At 46.3% G+C, this 17,694-nt stretch overlaps 1 protein-coding gene across 1 annotated transcript in view; it reads left to right on the top strand.

Moving 5' to 3' along the window:
* MGAT4A (alpha-1,3-mannosyl-glycoprotein 4-beta-N-acetylglucosaminyltransferase A) overlaps positions 1-17,694 on the top strand; it is a 2,332,896-nt gene that overhangs the window by 383,807 nt on the left and 1,931,395 nt on the right. The window lies entirely within an intron of this gene.

The following is a 17,694-nucleotide window of genomic DNA, read 5'->3' as shown; positions in this document are numbered from 1 at the left end:
CATAGCTGGTTCAATACACTATCAATTCTCTGCACTGCCGTTTGGCTTATCTACTGCGCCCAGGGTCTTCACAAAGTGCCTGGCACCAGTAATTGCATTTTGCAGACAAAAGGGAATTCAAATATATCCATACCTGGACGACTGCCTTATTCAAGCAGAGAGCAAGGACACTCTTTTAAAGCATCTGGTGTTTGTAAAAAAGTTGCTAATTTGCCTAGGGTACACAGTAAATGAAAAGAAATCAAAACTAGTGCCCTCACAAGAGATAATATTCCTGGGTGCCAACTTAAATACAACGGCCCAGATGGCTTATCTCACGCCAGACAAATAAGGACAACTGACTCAGTATTTTCAATTGATGGCAACAAAGTCCCAACTCCCTGCAAGAAAAATTCTGCAGGCCTTGGGATTCATGGCATCCGGCATACTACTAATTCCATATGCCAGACTGCATATGAGGAAATTACAGTGGTACCTAAAAAGTGTATGGACTCAACACTCTCACAGTTTGGAAACAGTAATACCACTAATTCCCTGTCTACAACAGAAGTTTCGATGGTGGGCACAGGCATGTCACCTCAACAAGGGTCAGCCTTTCACTCTACCCACAGCCACGCAGACTGTAACAACAGATGCTTCAGATTACGCCTGGGGAGCACACATGGCAGGAAAATGTATTCGGGGCAAGTGGACCACAGACCAAATGCATCTTCACATCAATCAAAAAGAGATGTTGGCTGTACAAAATGCCCTAACAGCTTTCAAGGACCTTCTGCATCCAGGGCAATTATTATTAAAGACAGACAACACCACAGTAATGTGGTACACAAACAAGCAAGGGGGCACTCATTCTTACCCCCCTATGCAGACAAGCCATGACCTTGTGGAACACAGCTCTAACTTATCAAGTTTATCTGCAAGCACAATTCCTGCCAGGAAAGAAAAATACTCTGGCAGACAACTTAAGCAGAAACATCATGGATCCTCAAGAGTGGAAACTAAATCCACAAGTCTTCAGCATGATAACGCACAAATGCAGGTGCCCAGACATGGATCTTTTTGCCTCCCCACTGAATTGCCAACTCTAAAAATTCTGCACAAGGACTTATCACACACAAGCATGGAAAATGGATGCTCTTTCGTTCAGCTGGAAAAACCTAAAAGTTTATGCCTTCCCACCACTGCCTCTACTTTCAAAGGTACTCCTAAAAGCCAGACAAGAAAAACCACAGATGATCCTGATTGTTCCAGACTGGCCACGCCAGCACTGGTACCCAATCTTAAAGAACTTAGCTCAAGGACCACCATGGATTTTACCTCAAATTCCACACCTTCTGACTTAACAACACAATCAGATCCTGCACAGTCAGCTCAAAACCTTAAACCTGGCAGCATGGTAGATTCATTAGTCAAACAGACAACACCTCTCTCTAAAGCTGTTATGGATGTCATTTTGGAGGCCAGGAGGCCTAGCACCAGGAAATCTTATTCAGAAAAGTGGAAGAGATTCTGTGCCTGGAACCAGGCTCAAAGCCTTGACTCTCTTGTCCCAAACATTCCTCAGATACTACAATACTTAACTGAGATACTGGACAAAGGACTATCCTTCTCATCCATTAAGATCCATGCCTCTGCCATCTCGGTTCATTACAATACAGATCCTCCTATTTTCTCTCATCCATTGCTAAAGCAGTACCTCAGAGGGGCTAAAAACATAAGACCGCCCCGGGGAGCACCAACACCTACTTGGGACCTCAATTTTGTCTTGGAAAAACTCACTTTACCTCCTTTTGAACCAGCCAATTCAGCAGAATTAAAATATGTATCATGGAAAACAGCTCTGCTTCTGGCAATAACCTCAGCACGAAGAGTCTCAGAGTTACAGGCACTAATGGCAGTGGAGCCTTTCATCATTTTTCATCAAGACAGGGTTTCTTTAAGAACAAACCCTTCATTTATGCCTAAGGTGGTATCCAGTGTGGCTCTTAACCAAACTATCCACTTGCCAGCTTTTTATCCAAATCCCCAGAATAAAGGGGAGAGACTTCTTCATTCCTTGGACATTCACAGACAATTACGTTTCTACTTGGACAAAACAAAAGCTTTTAGAAAAACTGAGCAATTGTTTGTAGCATATGCTGCAGGATCACAGGGAAAGGCTATTTCAAAGCAGACCATTTCAAAGTGGATAGGACACTGTATCCAGTTCTGCTACACACAGCATGGGAAGCCTGTACCTAGTAACATTAGACCACATTCCACCAGGGCAACTGCCGCTTCTACTGCCTACCTTAGAGGAGTACCTACCAGAGATATTTTGGAAGCTGCAACTTGGAGTTCAGTGCACACCTTTACCAAGCATTACCATTTGCCTCTGTATTCTAGATCCAGAGCTGGCTTCGCCACAGCAGTGGGCCTCATAGCCACACCAAATCCTCTCTAGAACCAGCCACCCTAACTCAGCTTTGGGATTCAACCAAAGTGTAATGACTGCAGCAGTGAAACACGATGAACATAGTACAGTTTTGTACCTACCATAAATGTAGATGTTGGAGTGTCTTCACTGCTGCAGTCCAGGTTACCCACCCGCCATCCCCTCTTTCTTAGCTGGGACTTATCTATACTTCTCAACCCTATACTACCTATGTGGTGTATTTGCTGGTTACTGAAGGTTTTGTTTTTACATTATTGTATGTTTTATTATCAATATGTATTGCCTACCATTTTTGGGGGCACCTGACATCTGGGGCAAGAAAAACTGAAGAAAATGATGTCGGCTGCATCTTATATACCCCTGGTGCCCTGACGTCAGGGAGGAAGCGACAGCAGCTGACGCCGGACCAAGACTTTGGAACTCTGGCAGACTGCGGGCCTGCCTAACGGCAGGATAACCCAAGTGTAATGACTGCAGCAGTGAAGACACTCGAACATCTACATTTATGGTAGGTACAAAACTGTACTTTCCCGTTCCTTTGGCATTACCTGCAAGAGGAGTCTTGGATTCTGGACCTGGTTCTAGATCTCCTGACACATCAGTCGGGTGCTCTTCATCCCTCCATTCAAAGTCTCAAACTGATAGCTTGGTTTCTCCACGTCCAGTCCTAGCCAGGCTTCCGGATAGCTCACCTATGGTTCAACATATTTTAGTCTCTTCTCACAAACCAACTACTAGGAAACTTTACGCTAGTAAATGGAAGAGGTTCTCTTTCTGGGCTGAGCCAAATGACATTGATCCCATTACAGCACCAATTTCAAACATTTTGGACTTCTTGGCCGAAACCTTTGAGAAAGGAGCAGCGGCTGCTACGATTCTAGCTCAGCTGGCTGCTATTTCCAATTTTCATGTGGGCCTTCTAGGTTCTAATGTCATGTCCCACAAGCTATGTAGGGCCTTTTTGAAAGGTGCTACCCTATTAAGGCCTCCCATTCGAGAATCTCTCCATCCTTGGGATTTACATTTAGTACTAGCATCTCTAATCCTCCCTCCCTTTGAACCAGCCGCTTTTTGTCCTCTAAAATTCTTATCGTGGAAGACCCTCTTCCCGATTGCAATTACATCAGCTAGACGGGTTCCCGAGTTACAGGCACTATCCATCCGCCCATCCTGTATGATTTTTTTACAAGGTATCTCTTAGAACAAATCTTTCCTTTTTACCAAAAGTCTTTTCAAAGTATAATTTGAATCAGTCAATTGAACTCCCTATATTCTTTCCATATTATGGCATATTATGGCAACAAGGCAAAGTATAAGCTACATCAATTGGATGTCCACTGGCAGTTATTATTTTATCTTCAAAGAACCAAGGACATCAGGAAATCAAATCAGCTGTTTCTATCCTTCTCACAGAGTAAGCAAGGCTCACCAGTTTCCAAAGTGACTTTGTCAAAATGGCTGTCTAGTACAATTACTTATGAGTCGTGGAATGTGCCTGTGCCGGGAAAGGTAAGGGGACACTCTACTAGGTCCTTGGTTACCTCCATAGCTTTTCAAGCCAAGCTTCCATGGATGCTGTTTGTGCAGCAGCAACATGGGCTACTCCCCATAGGTTCATAGGTAGGTACTAGGCTATTGGCCCTAGGGCCTATACAAGCCCAGCCAAAAAGGTACCCTGGCTTTCGCCACCCAAGAAAATTATTTTCCTGTGCCCCTGTCAAGCAGAACCACAGAAATGATCCCCAGCGTGAATTTCCTATTACCCATTCAATCATGGCCTCTCGGAACAGGGCATCTTTTGGTTCCACGGTTCTGAAGTCTCTTTTCCAGTGAGCCACCAAGAATTTAGGTGCTGGGGATGCTGTCCCAACCAGAAATAAGGAAAGCGAGATGGGCAACTTAACATAAAGAAATTATGTTCTTACCATAGCGTTCCATGTTTGTTGTCCTTTATCTCGCCTTCCTTCTTGCGTCCCTCCCTCCTGCCCACATCCTGGATGATTGAAAGGAATTGCCTTTTTTGGGTGATTTGGCTGAGTTTCCTTTGCTTTTCAGCTGTTGATATAGTCCTTGTCACCATTGTTCTGTTTTTTCGGTACAAGGAAGCAGTATTGTTTGGTTATCTCCTTTATTTGGTAATTTATAGTTCTCCTATCTAGTGGTTAGTTGTCACAAATGAGATCTGAGTAGCTACAGCTAAGCATGCTGGGATAAGGGGCTAGCCTCAAGCCAGTAACGACTTTTCGAGCTTTAGAAGTGGCCAAGTCGGAGCTGAGATCAGCTCCGAACCCAACCAGAAAGAAGGAAGGCGAGATAAAGGACAACAAACCTAGAACGTTATGTTAAGAACATAACTTCTTTATGTTAAGTTGTCAATCTCGCCTTCATTCTTGCTTGATGGGTTCGGAGCCGATCCCTCGGCTCCGACTCGGCACTTGCTTTAGCTCGAGAACTCCTTTTACCAGCTCGAGGCAGCCCCATATCCCATGATGCAAGGCAGGAAGTACCCAGATCTCGTTTGCCACTTCGCTTGGGAGGTCTTCTCTTTACCAGCTCCTGGTAAGTTGTTCACATTTGTGATATTTAAGCCCCTTTTTTTAGTTAAAACTAATTTTTGATAGTTTAATTTTAAATTTTAACCTTTTTCTGACAGAAATCCCTGTCTCTTTTATATTTTAGTCAGTCAATTTTCCCTATCCCACCCCCCCCCTGTTAGGGTGTGTGTGTTGGTGTTTTTTACTAAATACCTCTTGGTATTAGTTTAATTTAATTTGACTGGTGTGTGTGTGTCTGTTGTGTTTAGGCACCATGTCTAAGGAGAGGGTTTCAGGTTTTAAGAAGTGTGACTCGTGCTGTCAGAAGATGTCTCTGACAGACGGTCACACTTCTTGCCTGTACTGTTTGGGCCCTCTTCACCTGCAGGACTCCTGTGCTATTTGTCACTCCTTCAGCCAGAGAGTCCTGCAGGAGAGACGCAATAAGTTGATTCTCAGGGGTCTTCTTAAGCCGGAGGGCTCTCCGCTAAGTCAGCCCCACAAAATCAACCAAAACTGCCAAGGCCCAGGCTTCTGTTTCTAAGCCTGCGGCCTCGGCTCCGACTCGTATAGAGTCGAGATCGCTCGGCTGGAGCCGATTCTGATCCACAAAGCTTTCGCCGATGGCTATCGGTGCCGAATCTGCTGACCACTGTGGTGTCTGCTCGATCGGCTCCGACACCCACATGGCACGGGCATCGGTGTCGGCTCGATCGGCTCCGACACCCATGTGGCACAGGCATCGGTGTCGGCTCCGATCGGCTCCGACACTGTTACCTGGTAGCTGTATCGGCTCCGGCTGGAGCCGATACATCGAGCGTTCTGCCGGCTCCGAAATCGGTGCCGACAGGATCAGTAGTATCGGGTCCGCTGGGCCATTCCAGGAAGTGGTCGGGGTCTCCTTCCTTGGAGCCGATACTTCGGCTCGGCCGCCTCTTCTATCGGAGCGGAGCCATCGGAGCCGATCTTCAAGGTCATCCAGGTTGTCAGATCATGACCTAGAGAGTGGTCAGTAGATTGCTCAAGTCACAGGTACTGGCCCAAATGCTACACAGTCCGTCTCAGCAGACGACTGTTGGTCCACACCCCGTTACTGTTCCTCCTTCGACTCTACCCCAGAGTTTGGAGTTGGAGTCTTCGGGCATGGTTACTGCTACGGCTGGAGGACGGATACCTCCTTCTGTCCCTTCAGCCCCTACTCTTATCTCCTCTTCCTTAGAGGGATTCGTGGTCGGGCTTCCATGGTCTCCTCCGAGGGTGAGTGGCATCGGACCCTTGTCCGAGCCCGCTCTTCCCCTTGGAGCCTCGGCCTTGGTGAGCTCGGCTCCGACATCTGCCTCGGAGACTTCCTTTTCGGTGGCCCCTGGAGTTCCTAGCTCTTTGGAGCGGGTTCTCTCGGACCTGCCTGGGAGGGGAGCATTCGAGGTGATGAAGAGTGTACTGGCCACTGGTATCAGTCAGCAGTCTCTTCCCGTAGCTCCTCCCTCTATTGTACCTGTTGACATCTCTGCCACTTCTCTTGCTACAGGACCCAGAGATCCTCCGCCTCAGGTTTCCCCATTGGGAATTTCCCCTCTTCGAGGATTCTCCTGATGTTTCGGGAGATCCTCCTAGGAAGAGGACTTGTAAGAGGAAGCATGTAGACTCCCTGAGTCTGTCACTGGATACTGACTTTGATGAGTCAGAGGGATCCCCTAGATCCCCTCTGAGGATGTCTCCTTCTCAGACATCCTAGAACTTCTGAAACAGAGGGAAACTGGCCCACCAACAATCCCTCTGAGGATGAGTCAGTATACCTAGAGGCGTTTGGATCTCGGCCCTCCACCTCCTGGGTGTCTCCGCCTTCGACCCCTTATGCAGGTTATTGCACGAAAGGCGTGGACAGCTCCTGACTCTGTAGAGCCAGTCCCTAGGAGGCCTTCTAAATTTATCACTGCCCCTAGTGACAAACAATTCCTTACCAAAGGTGTCCCTGCTGATGCCATGGTGGTGGCTGCGGCCACCAAAAAGGAACTTGCAGATCCTTCCGTGCCCGTCCATCCTCCTAATAAGGACTCTAGGACCATGGATAGGTACGGCAAGCGGATGTTTTCCTCAGCGACCTTTGCTATGCGTTCACTGAATTATCTTTGTCACTTCACCAGACTCCAGAGAGATATCCTGAAGGAGCTGGGAGAAGTAGTTCAGGATCCTACAGCTGCAGGGGCCCAAGAAAAGATTGCTTCGCAGCTAGGAACCCTCAATTCCATTGCTAACTCCTCCATGCGGCTAATATCTTATGCTGCGGATGGAGCGAGTAGAGCCGCAGGCACAGGTGTGGCTCTTAGACGCCAAGCCTGGATGCGGCTATGTGATTTTATGGATCCTTTAAGGCGTCCTTCACAAATTCTCCCTTTGATGGGTCAGCTTTGTTTGGCCCTCAGGTGAAGGAGACCTTGACCAGGTGTGAGCAGGACGGCAAGACTCTTTCTGCTGTTGGAGTCCGTTTTCCACCCCTTCTAGGCCTTATCCCAAAGGACAGAAGGGTGGGAAGATGTGGTTCCGTAAATCCCAAGGAGTCACGCCGGATTCACGTGGTCAATTTACCCCTAGAGGCAGAGGGGTAACAACAACAGACGCTCTAGAGGCAGGGGCTCCGAAGAACCAGGGCAACAGGGAGTCTCTTCCTGAGAAGCCCTTTCAGCATCCCTGAGGTGTTGCCCGGCTGTCCCTCCTTGGAGGCAGTCGGGGAAGATTATCACTGTACCCAGAAGCCTGGCATTCCCTCACTCAAGACAGATGGGTACAGTCGATCATATCCAAGGGTTACATAATTCCTTTCGAGGAAAGTCCCTTCCCTCAAGTTCCCTTCCAGATGTACCACCCGGTCTAAGGGACATTGCAGAGTTAGAAATCGCAAAACTACTGCAAAAGAGCCATTCAGCCAGTTACAATAGACCATTCAGAGCCGGAATCTACTCAAGGTTCTTTTGGTCCCCAAAAGACGGGAGACTGGAGACCAATATTGGATCTCAGCAGACTCAACAAGTCTGTCAGGAAGACAAGATTCGAATGGTCACTCTTCAGTCAATTCTGCCCTTCTTACAGAAGGACAACTGGATGTGCTCAATAGATCTTCAGGATGCGTACTATCACATCAAAATTCACAGACGCTCCAGGAGATTTCTCCGCTTGTGGCTGGGGTCCAGTCATTTCCAGTTCAGAGCCCTGCCCTTTGGTCTCACTACAGCCCCAGAGTGTTCACCAAATGCATGGCAGTGGTCACGGCTCACCTGAGACGTCAAGGATTCCAGGTGTTTCCGTATCTCGACGACTGGCTCCTGTCAGCCACCACCAGGCATCAGCTTATACAAGCCAGGGATTACACAATAGACCTTTGTTCTCATTTGGGCATCTCAGTCAACTTCGAAAAGTCATCCTTATCGCCCTGCCAGTCTATTACCTTCATAGGCGCAAACTTAAACACTGTTCGGATGTCAGCTACCCTTACAGAACAAAGAGTTTCAGACATTCAGACTCATGTCAGGATCATTCTGGCCAGCAAGAAGGTACAGGCCAGAATGGTTCTAAAGGTATTAGGTCTCATGGCTGCGGCCATTACTCTTCTTCCCTTGGCTCGATTCTACATGCCTCCTTCAGTGGATGCTGTTCACACAGTGGTCATACCAGCAACTCCCAATGCGTCACCAGATTCTGGTGACACAAACATGCAAAGAACATCTTGCTTGGTGGATCACATCGTCTCAGGTTCACCAAGGCAGGTGCTTTGTACCTCCGTCCCCGATAGCCACTGTCACCACGGATGCCTCCCTGATCGGGTGGGGGGGTCATTATCAGGGCAGGATGGTTCATGGGACGTGGCAACCATTCGAGTACCATCTGCACATAAATGTCCTGGAGATGAGAGCAGTGCTTTTAACGTTGCAAGCCCTCAACGACTTTCTTCCCGTAGGGACAATTGCAGTCCTCACAGACAACATGTCTGTAGTTTGGTATATCAACAAACAGGGCGGAACCAAGTCCTACCCCTTGTGTCGAAGCGCTCAGACTATGGCAATGGGCGATCTCCTCTCATCGGTTTCTGGTAGCAACGCATATCCCTGGGAAAACCAACATTATAGCGGACAGATTGAGCAGAGCTATTCTCATGCCTCACGAGTGGTCTCTCAAGCAATCCATAGCGGAAGAGATTTTTCTGGAATGGGGTCGTCCATGTTGCGATCTTTTTGCTACTCCCCAAAACAGCAAATGTCCAGACTTCTTCAGCCTCTTCCCTCTATCAGGCCATCCCCTCAGAGACGCTCTGACCCAGGATTGGCCCCAGGGACTTCTTTATGCCTTCCCTCCATTTCCTCTGATCCCTCAGGTGATCCAGAAAGCTACCTTTTGAGAGCCAAATTGATTCTCATTGCCCCTTACTGGCCTCGACAAGTTTGGTTCCCGTTCCTCCATCGTCACCTTTTGGTGCAGCCGTGGCATCTGGACCCAGTGCCAGATCTACTGATTCACCAATCCGGTCAGCTGCACCGGTCAATTCCTTCTCTCAACCTCACAGCATGGTTGCTCCACTTCCTTCCTTAGCCAGGCTTCCTTTGATCTCTAACCCAGTTAGAGATATCATAGTAGCTTCACTAAAATCCTCTACCAAGAGGATTTACACAAGCAAATGGAGACGTTTCTCTTATTGGGCTAAGGCCCAAAATATTGATCCTTTTACTGCCCCTGTCCAGGCAGTTCTGGACTTCTTAGCAGAGATTTTTCATGCAGGCTCCTCTTCCTCAACAGTCAGAGTTCAGTTGGCTGCTATTTCTAATTTTCATGTCGGGATAGCAGATCATAATATTATGTCCCATAGGCTCTGCAGGGCCTTCTTGAAAGGAATTTTCCTACTAAAGCCTCCAATCAGGAATCCTCCTCCTCAGTGGGATCTAAATTTAGTGCTGACATCCTTGATTCTTCCCCTTCGAGCCAGCTGTTTCTTGTTCCCTGAAATATCTTTCTTGGAAAACTTTATTCCTAGTGGCTATTACATCTGCCAGGAGGGTGTCTGAACTTCAGGCTCTTTCGGTTCGACCCCCCTATTTGATTTTTCACAAAGACAGAGTATCTTTGAGAACTAATCCATCATTTTTACCTAAGGTCGCTTCAAAAAACAACCTGAATCAATCCATTGATCTCCCCGTATTTTTTCCTAACTATTCAGATAGAGCTGAACAAAAGCTTCATTATCTTGACGTCCACCGTCAGCTCAGATATTATTTGGACAGAACAAAAAAATTTAGAAAATCTGATCAACTTTTTGTCTCCTATGCGGATAATAAAAAAGGCCTACCTGTTTCTAAAGTGACTTTGTCCAGATGGCTTTCTTCGGTCATCACTGAAATTTATACAATCAGGGGAAAACAGCTGTGCTCAAAACCTAAAGCACATTCAACTAGGAGTTTAGCTACTTCTACAGCTTTTCAAGCTAGACTACCTTTGGACACTATTTGTGCAGCGGCCACTTGGGCCACTCCTCACACTTTTGTTTCCCATTACAAATTGGACTTGGCCTCCAGGGACAGAGCCAGTTTTGGCACTACAGTCCTCAAGAGTTTGTTCCATTGAGCCACCCAGGATAGAGGTGCTAGGGGCGGTCCCATCAAGCAAGAATGAAGGCGAGATTGACAACTTAACATTAAGAAGTTATGTACCTACCATAACGTTCCATGTTAGTTGTCTTCTCTCGCCTTCTTTCTTGCGACCCTCCCTCCTTCCCCCTGGCCTGGACAGACCTTGTATAAGAAACTGTTATGCTAAAGACCATTCAGACCTGGTCCTTTTTCCATCTGTAAGTTTCTTCTTCCTTTGGGAAGTATTTTATGCTTGGTGTTATTGCCCTTTTGTCAACAAACGAGATCTGGGTACTTCCTGCCTTGCATCATGGGATATGGGGCTGCCTCGAGCTGGTAAAAGGAGTTCTCGAGCTAAAGCAAGTGCCGAGTCGGAGCCGAGGGATCGGCTCCGAACCCATCAAGCAAGAAAGAAGGCGAGAGAAGACAACTAACATGGAACGTTATGGTAGGTACATAACTTCTTATTTCCTGCATATCAGATGTTTCAAGCTATTACATACTAAATTAATGAATGATAAAGTCAAATGACAACCACCTGACAATTTTTGAAAAAAGCTTAAATTTCCACATCAGGTTAGATGTCTCTGTTTTGAATTGTATTTGCAACAGTCAGGAGTACAGCCCTCAATGTGCCCAGGTGTTGAATAAACTTGAGAGTTCGTAGAGATAACATGAGAATGAATAGTTAGGTTAAGCTTGCCAGTGTTGGGGGAATGGTTGCTGTGTAACCTTGCAACTGGCAAGGGCGCCTGCAGACAGGTGACAGGGGGTGCACTTGCACCCCTTAGAACCGGCTGTCCATGAGATTCATTTTCTTTTAGTTAAAAAATAAATATGTTTTTAAGGGTGTTTTTCTTTAAGAATGCCCTTTGTGTCCAGTCACACAGAAGCAACAGGTGTTTGTGACCTGTTTTCGTCTTCTGACGTCTGTGCAACTTATGGTTTATGTCTTCATCTTCCACACCCGCACAGGATTTGAATTCCAGAAGACATTTGAACTGTGGACAAATATACAAATGAGAGTTAGGTGTGCGTGTATGTATTTAAGTGTGTAAGGTGTGTGTGTCTGTGTGTGTCTGTCTGTGTGATGCCCTAGGTACAGCAGGTGGACTTTATTATCATATACATTTCAAGGAATTGTGAGCTTCAAGAGAAGAGAAGTTTACTGCTGCTCATGCTAAATCTGCTTAAAATGTGCAACTGTTTTGTTGAGCAAATGGTATCACTGTTATAGTATAGAATTTTAAAGCAGTATTAGCAGCACAGCAGGATGCATACATTAGAGAGTTGATTATCTGAACTTATTGGGACCAAGGGCAGTTCAGATAATCAAACTGTTCGGATAATCAAACGTACGTTGAACTACATAAAGACTTCTAAAATCTTGTTTTTTTTCTGCACTCAAGGAATACACTTTTCAGCAAGTCCAGCGGACAATAAATTATATTTTTCACACACAAGCAGACTGCAGGTTAAAAAAAAACATGCACAAGCTAATACGTATAACGTTTGCATAGTCAGACTTTGATTTTTCCTACCCAAAAACTTTGGAAGACTGGATTTGGATAATTGACTCTCTACTGTACTGCATCTTGATGCCGATGGCTGTAGGTTCTACTCCCACAGCATGTTGATTTGTATTTTATGGGGGTAGGGTGTCACAGTCCTGAGTATGTTCTCCTTTGGATGAGATGCCTAGTAACTATGAACCTGTTTTTCAGCTTGCCACCCATTCCCTATTGCAATATACCAGCTTACCATTTTTTTAATGTAACATAAGCAATTTATTCAAGGGCAGCAGGAACTGAATTTGTGGATGAAACACTGAAATATAAAGTTGTTTTCCTGCATCAACCTCTTCATTAGTTTCAGATATCTTTAATGTGGAATTATTCAGGAGACTTTTACTTCTACAGAGATTGTACATCTTGACTGATATTGGCGGTTTGTAATGACAGAAGTTTGAGTGACCTTTTTATGGTTGAAATGTTCTGAATTGGGCAGTTTTTCATTACTGGTTCATATGTTTTGTTTCATTGCTTACTGGAAAAATGTTCAAAACTATAAATTTAAAACGCACTGTAATAAGTGGTGCTGTATTATACAAGGGATATAATTCAATTATTATATATTATAATTAATACAATCAGGAAGGTGAATCAAAGAACTTTTGCATGGTCCTGTGCAAGGGACCTATGATTTGAAAACCACCCAAAGGTAAACTTAACCCACCACTGGCCAGATTAATTTTCTCTGAATGTGGGTTTCAATGAACATGAGATGTTATGTAGTCCTATCTCGCCTACATTCTTCACCTGTGGGCTCCGACTCGGCCTATTTACTAGCTCGAAAGTCTTTGATTGGCTGGGCTAAGATGGTATCCCACAATACACTGCTCCACATCCCCAATCTCGTTTGCCACTTGTAAAGCCCGGACGTTGTCTCGACTTGGCTGTGGCTAAGTATTGCTAAAACCTTTTTCCTGAAAAATTTTTTGCTGATTGTTGTTATCCTAATAGAGCTTTTTCATAGCTATTTTTGCTGCGTTACTGTTTTGTGAGTTGTGAGTGTTTTTGTGTGTTGTGGTATCCCTAACTTCCCTCGGGCTAGGCCCGTTTCAGTTAGTGGACCTAGTCCTCCATTGTGGTGTTTGTCTGGCTGTCGTTTTGGTGCGTTGTAGTTTTTTTAAGTGGAGAACCTAAGTGGAGAAACGTTTTAGTTAGAGGTTCTCCCCTGTGCTTTGGTTGTTTGTTGTACTTGTGTTGACTCTCGGTCTCTGTGTTAGAGGTTTTCCCGCCTTTTGTCAGTAGCGGCTGCTACGGTTGTTGGCCTTAGAATGTCTAAGGAGCAGAAAGAGCATAAGCCCTCAGGCTTTAAAAAGTGTACGAAGTGTGCTTATAAGATGTCCATCACAGATGGACACTCGGTCTGTGTTTACTGTCTTGGAGCCATCCACCTGCAGGAGTCGTGCAGTTTCTGCCACGCCTTTAGTCCTCGGGTGCTCCAAGAGAGGAAAAACAAATTAATCCTAAAGGGACTGCTAAAACCGTCCTTTGAGGAGGATTTAGGTTCGGCTCCCAGCTCCCAGTCAAAGTCTAAATTCTCAAAATCTAAGAAAAGGTCCTCCGGCTCCATCTGTTGCTTCGGAGCCACCTTCTAAAATCACTATTGTTGAGTCTGCATGTCCTTCAAGGATGCATCTGCAGTCCTTACAAATGGGTTGTCCTGTCGTCAGGCAGCCCTTCGGTCGGCCGGATTCCAAAGTCTGGGTCTGGCCTCTGCTGATGTCGCATTTCACCCGACGTCATAGCTGCAGTTATTCGGGTATAAAGGTATCAGCCGACGCCATCTTCCTCAGTCTTTCTTGCCGCGTGGCGCCCGAAGCAGAAGCTGTTCGCAAGTGCTGGTCGGTCAGAACCAGAGATTACCGAAGACTTCAAAAAAGCTAAGTACCCCGTTGGGGACTCTTTCTTGCCTCAGCCGATGTCAGAAAAAGTGAATAACTGTTTAACTTGTGGGAAACAAATACCTCATAAAGATTTCCACTCTTACTGCTTACCTTGTCTAGGCCCAGACCACAATGTAGCAGCTTGTCTAGCCTGTGCTTCTTTCAACCGGCGGACGCTTAGACGCCGGTCGGAATTTGCTGAGGAGTTTTTCGGCTCCGATTTTGCTTACATTATGCCGTCAGATACTCCGACAACGCAAATATCTAAAAAACGCAAGGAAAAGGACCGACACTCGCGGTCCGCGGTTTCGGCCGAAACCGCGGTTAAATAACCATGAAAGTGTCTCGGTTTCGGCTGAAACCGAGTCCACGGTTCTTCCTTCGGCCGAAAGCGTTCCTCCTACCGAGGCCTCATCCAGCATGGTGGAATCTGCTTCTGAAATCCCACCCGCTCTTGCAGGTTCACAGGATTTATCTGATACTATCCCTTTGGATATTTCTACCCCTGCACGTGGAGCTGCTAGGCCACCTGCATCCATGTCGATTAAGGCCTTTGCCAGGGCTAAAGCAGCAAAATCTACCAAAACTGTGCCTGCTAAGACCCCCTCTCACAGGCCTAGCTCTAGTGCACAAATGCTTAGTCTTGCCGAGGATCTCATTTCTTTGATCCGGGGATCCCAACCTCACCCAGACAGGGCCTTTCACCCACCTCCAGAGAAGAGGCCTAGAGCAGAGCCCCCTGAGCCAGTTTCTACAGATGACTCCTCTGATGAATCAGATAATTCTAACCCTCCAGAGGGCCCTTTTTCTCCTTATGAGGACTCTGATGCAGAAGAGTCCATTCCTTCTGCCTCTCCGCCTGAGGAATTTTCCTTTGGGGAAACCTTGCATGCTATGAGGGAACAATTTCAATGGCAGGGCCAGGATTTTACAGACTCTAGGAAAAGGCTTAGAACCTTTCTGCATTTGCCACAGCATAGGCCTTTAGCCATTCCTCCAGTACTCACTGTTGTGGATGATGCATTTAATGATGCTTGTACTGCCCCTGATTCTCTTCCTCCGGCCCCTGCTAAGCCCGATAGGTACTACAGGGTTCCGGACACACATTATCATTTGTATAAGGCTCCTCTTGCAGATCCGAAACTATCTCCCAGGGACCCAAGGCTGTAGCAGCTACCTCTGCCAAAAACCCTCCCTCTGAAAGGGAATCTAGGGCCTTAGAGAGATGGGGTAAAAAAGTTTACACTTCTGCTACTCTTTCAGCTAGAGCCTTGAACTGTCAATTCCACATGATTCAGTATCAGGAATTCATGTTAGACCAGTTAACTAAAAATCTGTCCTCTGATGAACCATTAGACAAAAAATCTGTTCAGGAAATGGTACATAACATTCAGCAGGTCAGTAATCATTCTTTAAAATGCGGCTATGATGCACTGGAGGCTTCCTTTAGATCAGCCATGACTGGTACAGTGATCAGAAGACATGTATGGTTAAAAGAGCAGCCCTTACCAGACCATGTCAAATCAAAGCTCCTAGATGCTCCCATGGACAAGCTCAATTTGTTTGGCTCCCCTGCACAACAGGTGCTCAAGAAGGTGGAAGAGAAAGCGAAATCTGTCCAGACAGTCAAGGATTTCTTGCAGGTCGTCTCCAAGGTTTAGCAGGAACTGGCCTTCCAAGAATTGGTCCTTTCCAGACGCCCCCAGAGCTCAGAGAGGCAGGAATAGGCGCTCAAGAGGCAGGGGTCAATCCAGAGGTGCCTACAGGGGACGTCAGTGGCAGGCTAACAACCAGCGAGGTACAGCCACAGATCCAGCCACCACCACAGGACAATCACAGTGACTTGGCTCTGGCACCGCCTACCAGGGAACAACTAGAAGCACCCTTAGGCGGGAAGCTAGCCTTATTTTCAGTAAACTGGCATTACATCACAGGAGACAAATGGAGTTTACAGACAATAGACCAAGGTTACAGGTTTCACTTCCATACTCTACCAAGGAAGAGAGGAATGCCAAACCTACCTCCAAATCAGAAGACAGAAGCTCTAGAACAAATAACTCACTTACTAAGGATGAGAGCTGTAGAAAGGGTACCATCTATGGAACAAGAACAAGGATTTTACTCCAGACTCTTCCTGGTACCAAGAAAATAAAACCAATGGAGACCTATTCTCGACCTGTCCGCTTTAAACACATACCTCATTGTACAAAAATTCAAAATGCTGACCTTACAGCAACTTCTTCCCATGCTGGGCAAGGAGTTTTGGCTGGTAACTCTAGATCTCAAGGAGGCATACCTGCACGTCCCCATACGACCAAATTGCAGAAGATACCTCAGATTTCTTGCAGGATCAGAGCATTATCAATTTTCAGCATTGCCCTTTGGCTTATCTACTGCGCCCAGAGTATTCAAGAAATGCCTGGCATCAGTAATTGCTCATTGCAGGCTTCAGGGAATTCAAATTTACCCTTACCTGGACGACTGCCTGTTACAAGCGGACAACAAAAACAAATTAACAAAAGATTTGGAAAGGGTCATTCATCTACTGCAAGCCCTGGGATACACAGTCAATATAAAAAAGTCAAGGCTGATTCCATCCCAAAGGATAACCTTTTTGGGTGCAGAGCTGGACACATCAAAGCAGATGGCATTCCTAACAGTAGAAAAACAGGAACAACTCCCTCTCTACTTCATGGCATTAACAAAGCAGAACCAGCTAACAGCAAGAAAAGTCCTGCAAGCCCTGGGTTACATGGCATCCTGCATAATATTGATTCCACATGCCAGACTACACATGAGAAAACTACAGTGGTACCTGAGGAATTTATGGTCTCAGCACAAGCACAGCCTAGAAACCCAAATTCCAATAATTCCATGCCTGAAGCAAGAATTCCAATGGTGGGCTCAGGCCTGTCAATCAAACAAAGGGCTGCCCTTCCACAGCACTCAACCAAGCCAGACCATCACAACGGACGCCTCAGACCTCGGTTGGGGGGCGCACATGCTGGACAAGTGCATACAAGGCTTATGGACTCAAGACCAGCTGCACCTACACATAAATCAAAAGGAAATGCTGGCAGTAAAACTGGCAATCCAGACATTCAGACCATTCCTTCAACAGGGCCAACTGTTGATAAGGACGGACAACACCACAGTTATGTGGTACATCAACAAGCAGGGAGGCACACATTCATACCCTCTATGCCGGATGGCAATGGACTTATTGGAACGTGGCCCTGAGCTTCAACATTCAGTTACAAGCAATTTTTGTGCCAGGAAAAGAAAATATTCTAGCAGACATCCTAAGCAGAACTACCACGGATGCCCACGAATGGATGCTGCATCCGGACATCTTCAAAACCATTACAGGAAAATGGGGACTACCAGAAATAGACTTATTTGCATCCCCACACAATCACCAACTGAAGGAATTCTGCACGAGGACGTACTACCCCCTTGCTTGGAAAGTGGACTCCCTATCTTTCAGTTGGAAAAACCTGACAGCATATGCATTCCCACCTCTTCCTTTGATGCACAAGGTGCTACTGAAGATCAAAGAAGACCGTCCAAGGATCATCCTGATAGCTCCAGACTGGCCAAGACAACATTGGTACCCATTACTGAGGAGTATGTCTCGGGAACAAACATGGCCTCTGCCCCTAG

The sequence above is a fragment of the Protopterus annectens genome, chromosome 5.part0 (genome assembly GCF_019279795.1).
Source record: "Protopterus annectens isolate FY-2018-M chromosome 5.part0, PAN1.0, whole genome shotgun sequence".
Taxonomy (NCBI): Eukaryota; Metazoa; Chordata; order Ceratodontiformes; family Protopteridae; genus Protopterus; species Protopterus annectens.
The sequence above is the reverse complement of the archived record's forward strand: the minus strand, read 5'-3'. Positions and strand labels throughout refer to the sequence as shown.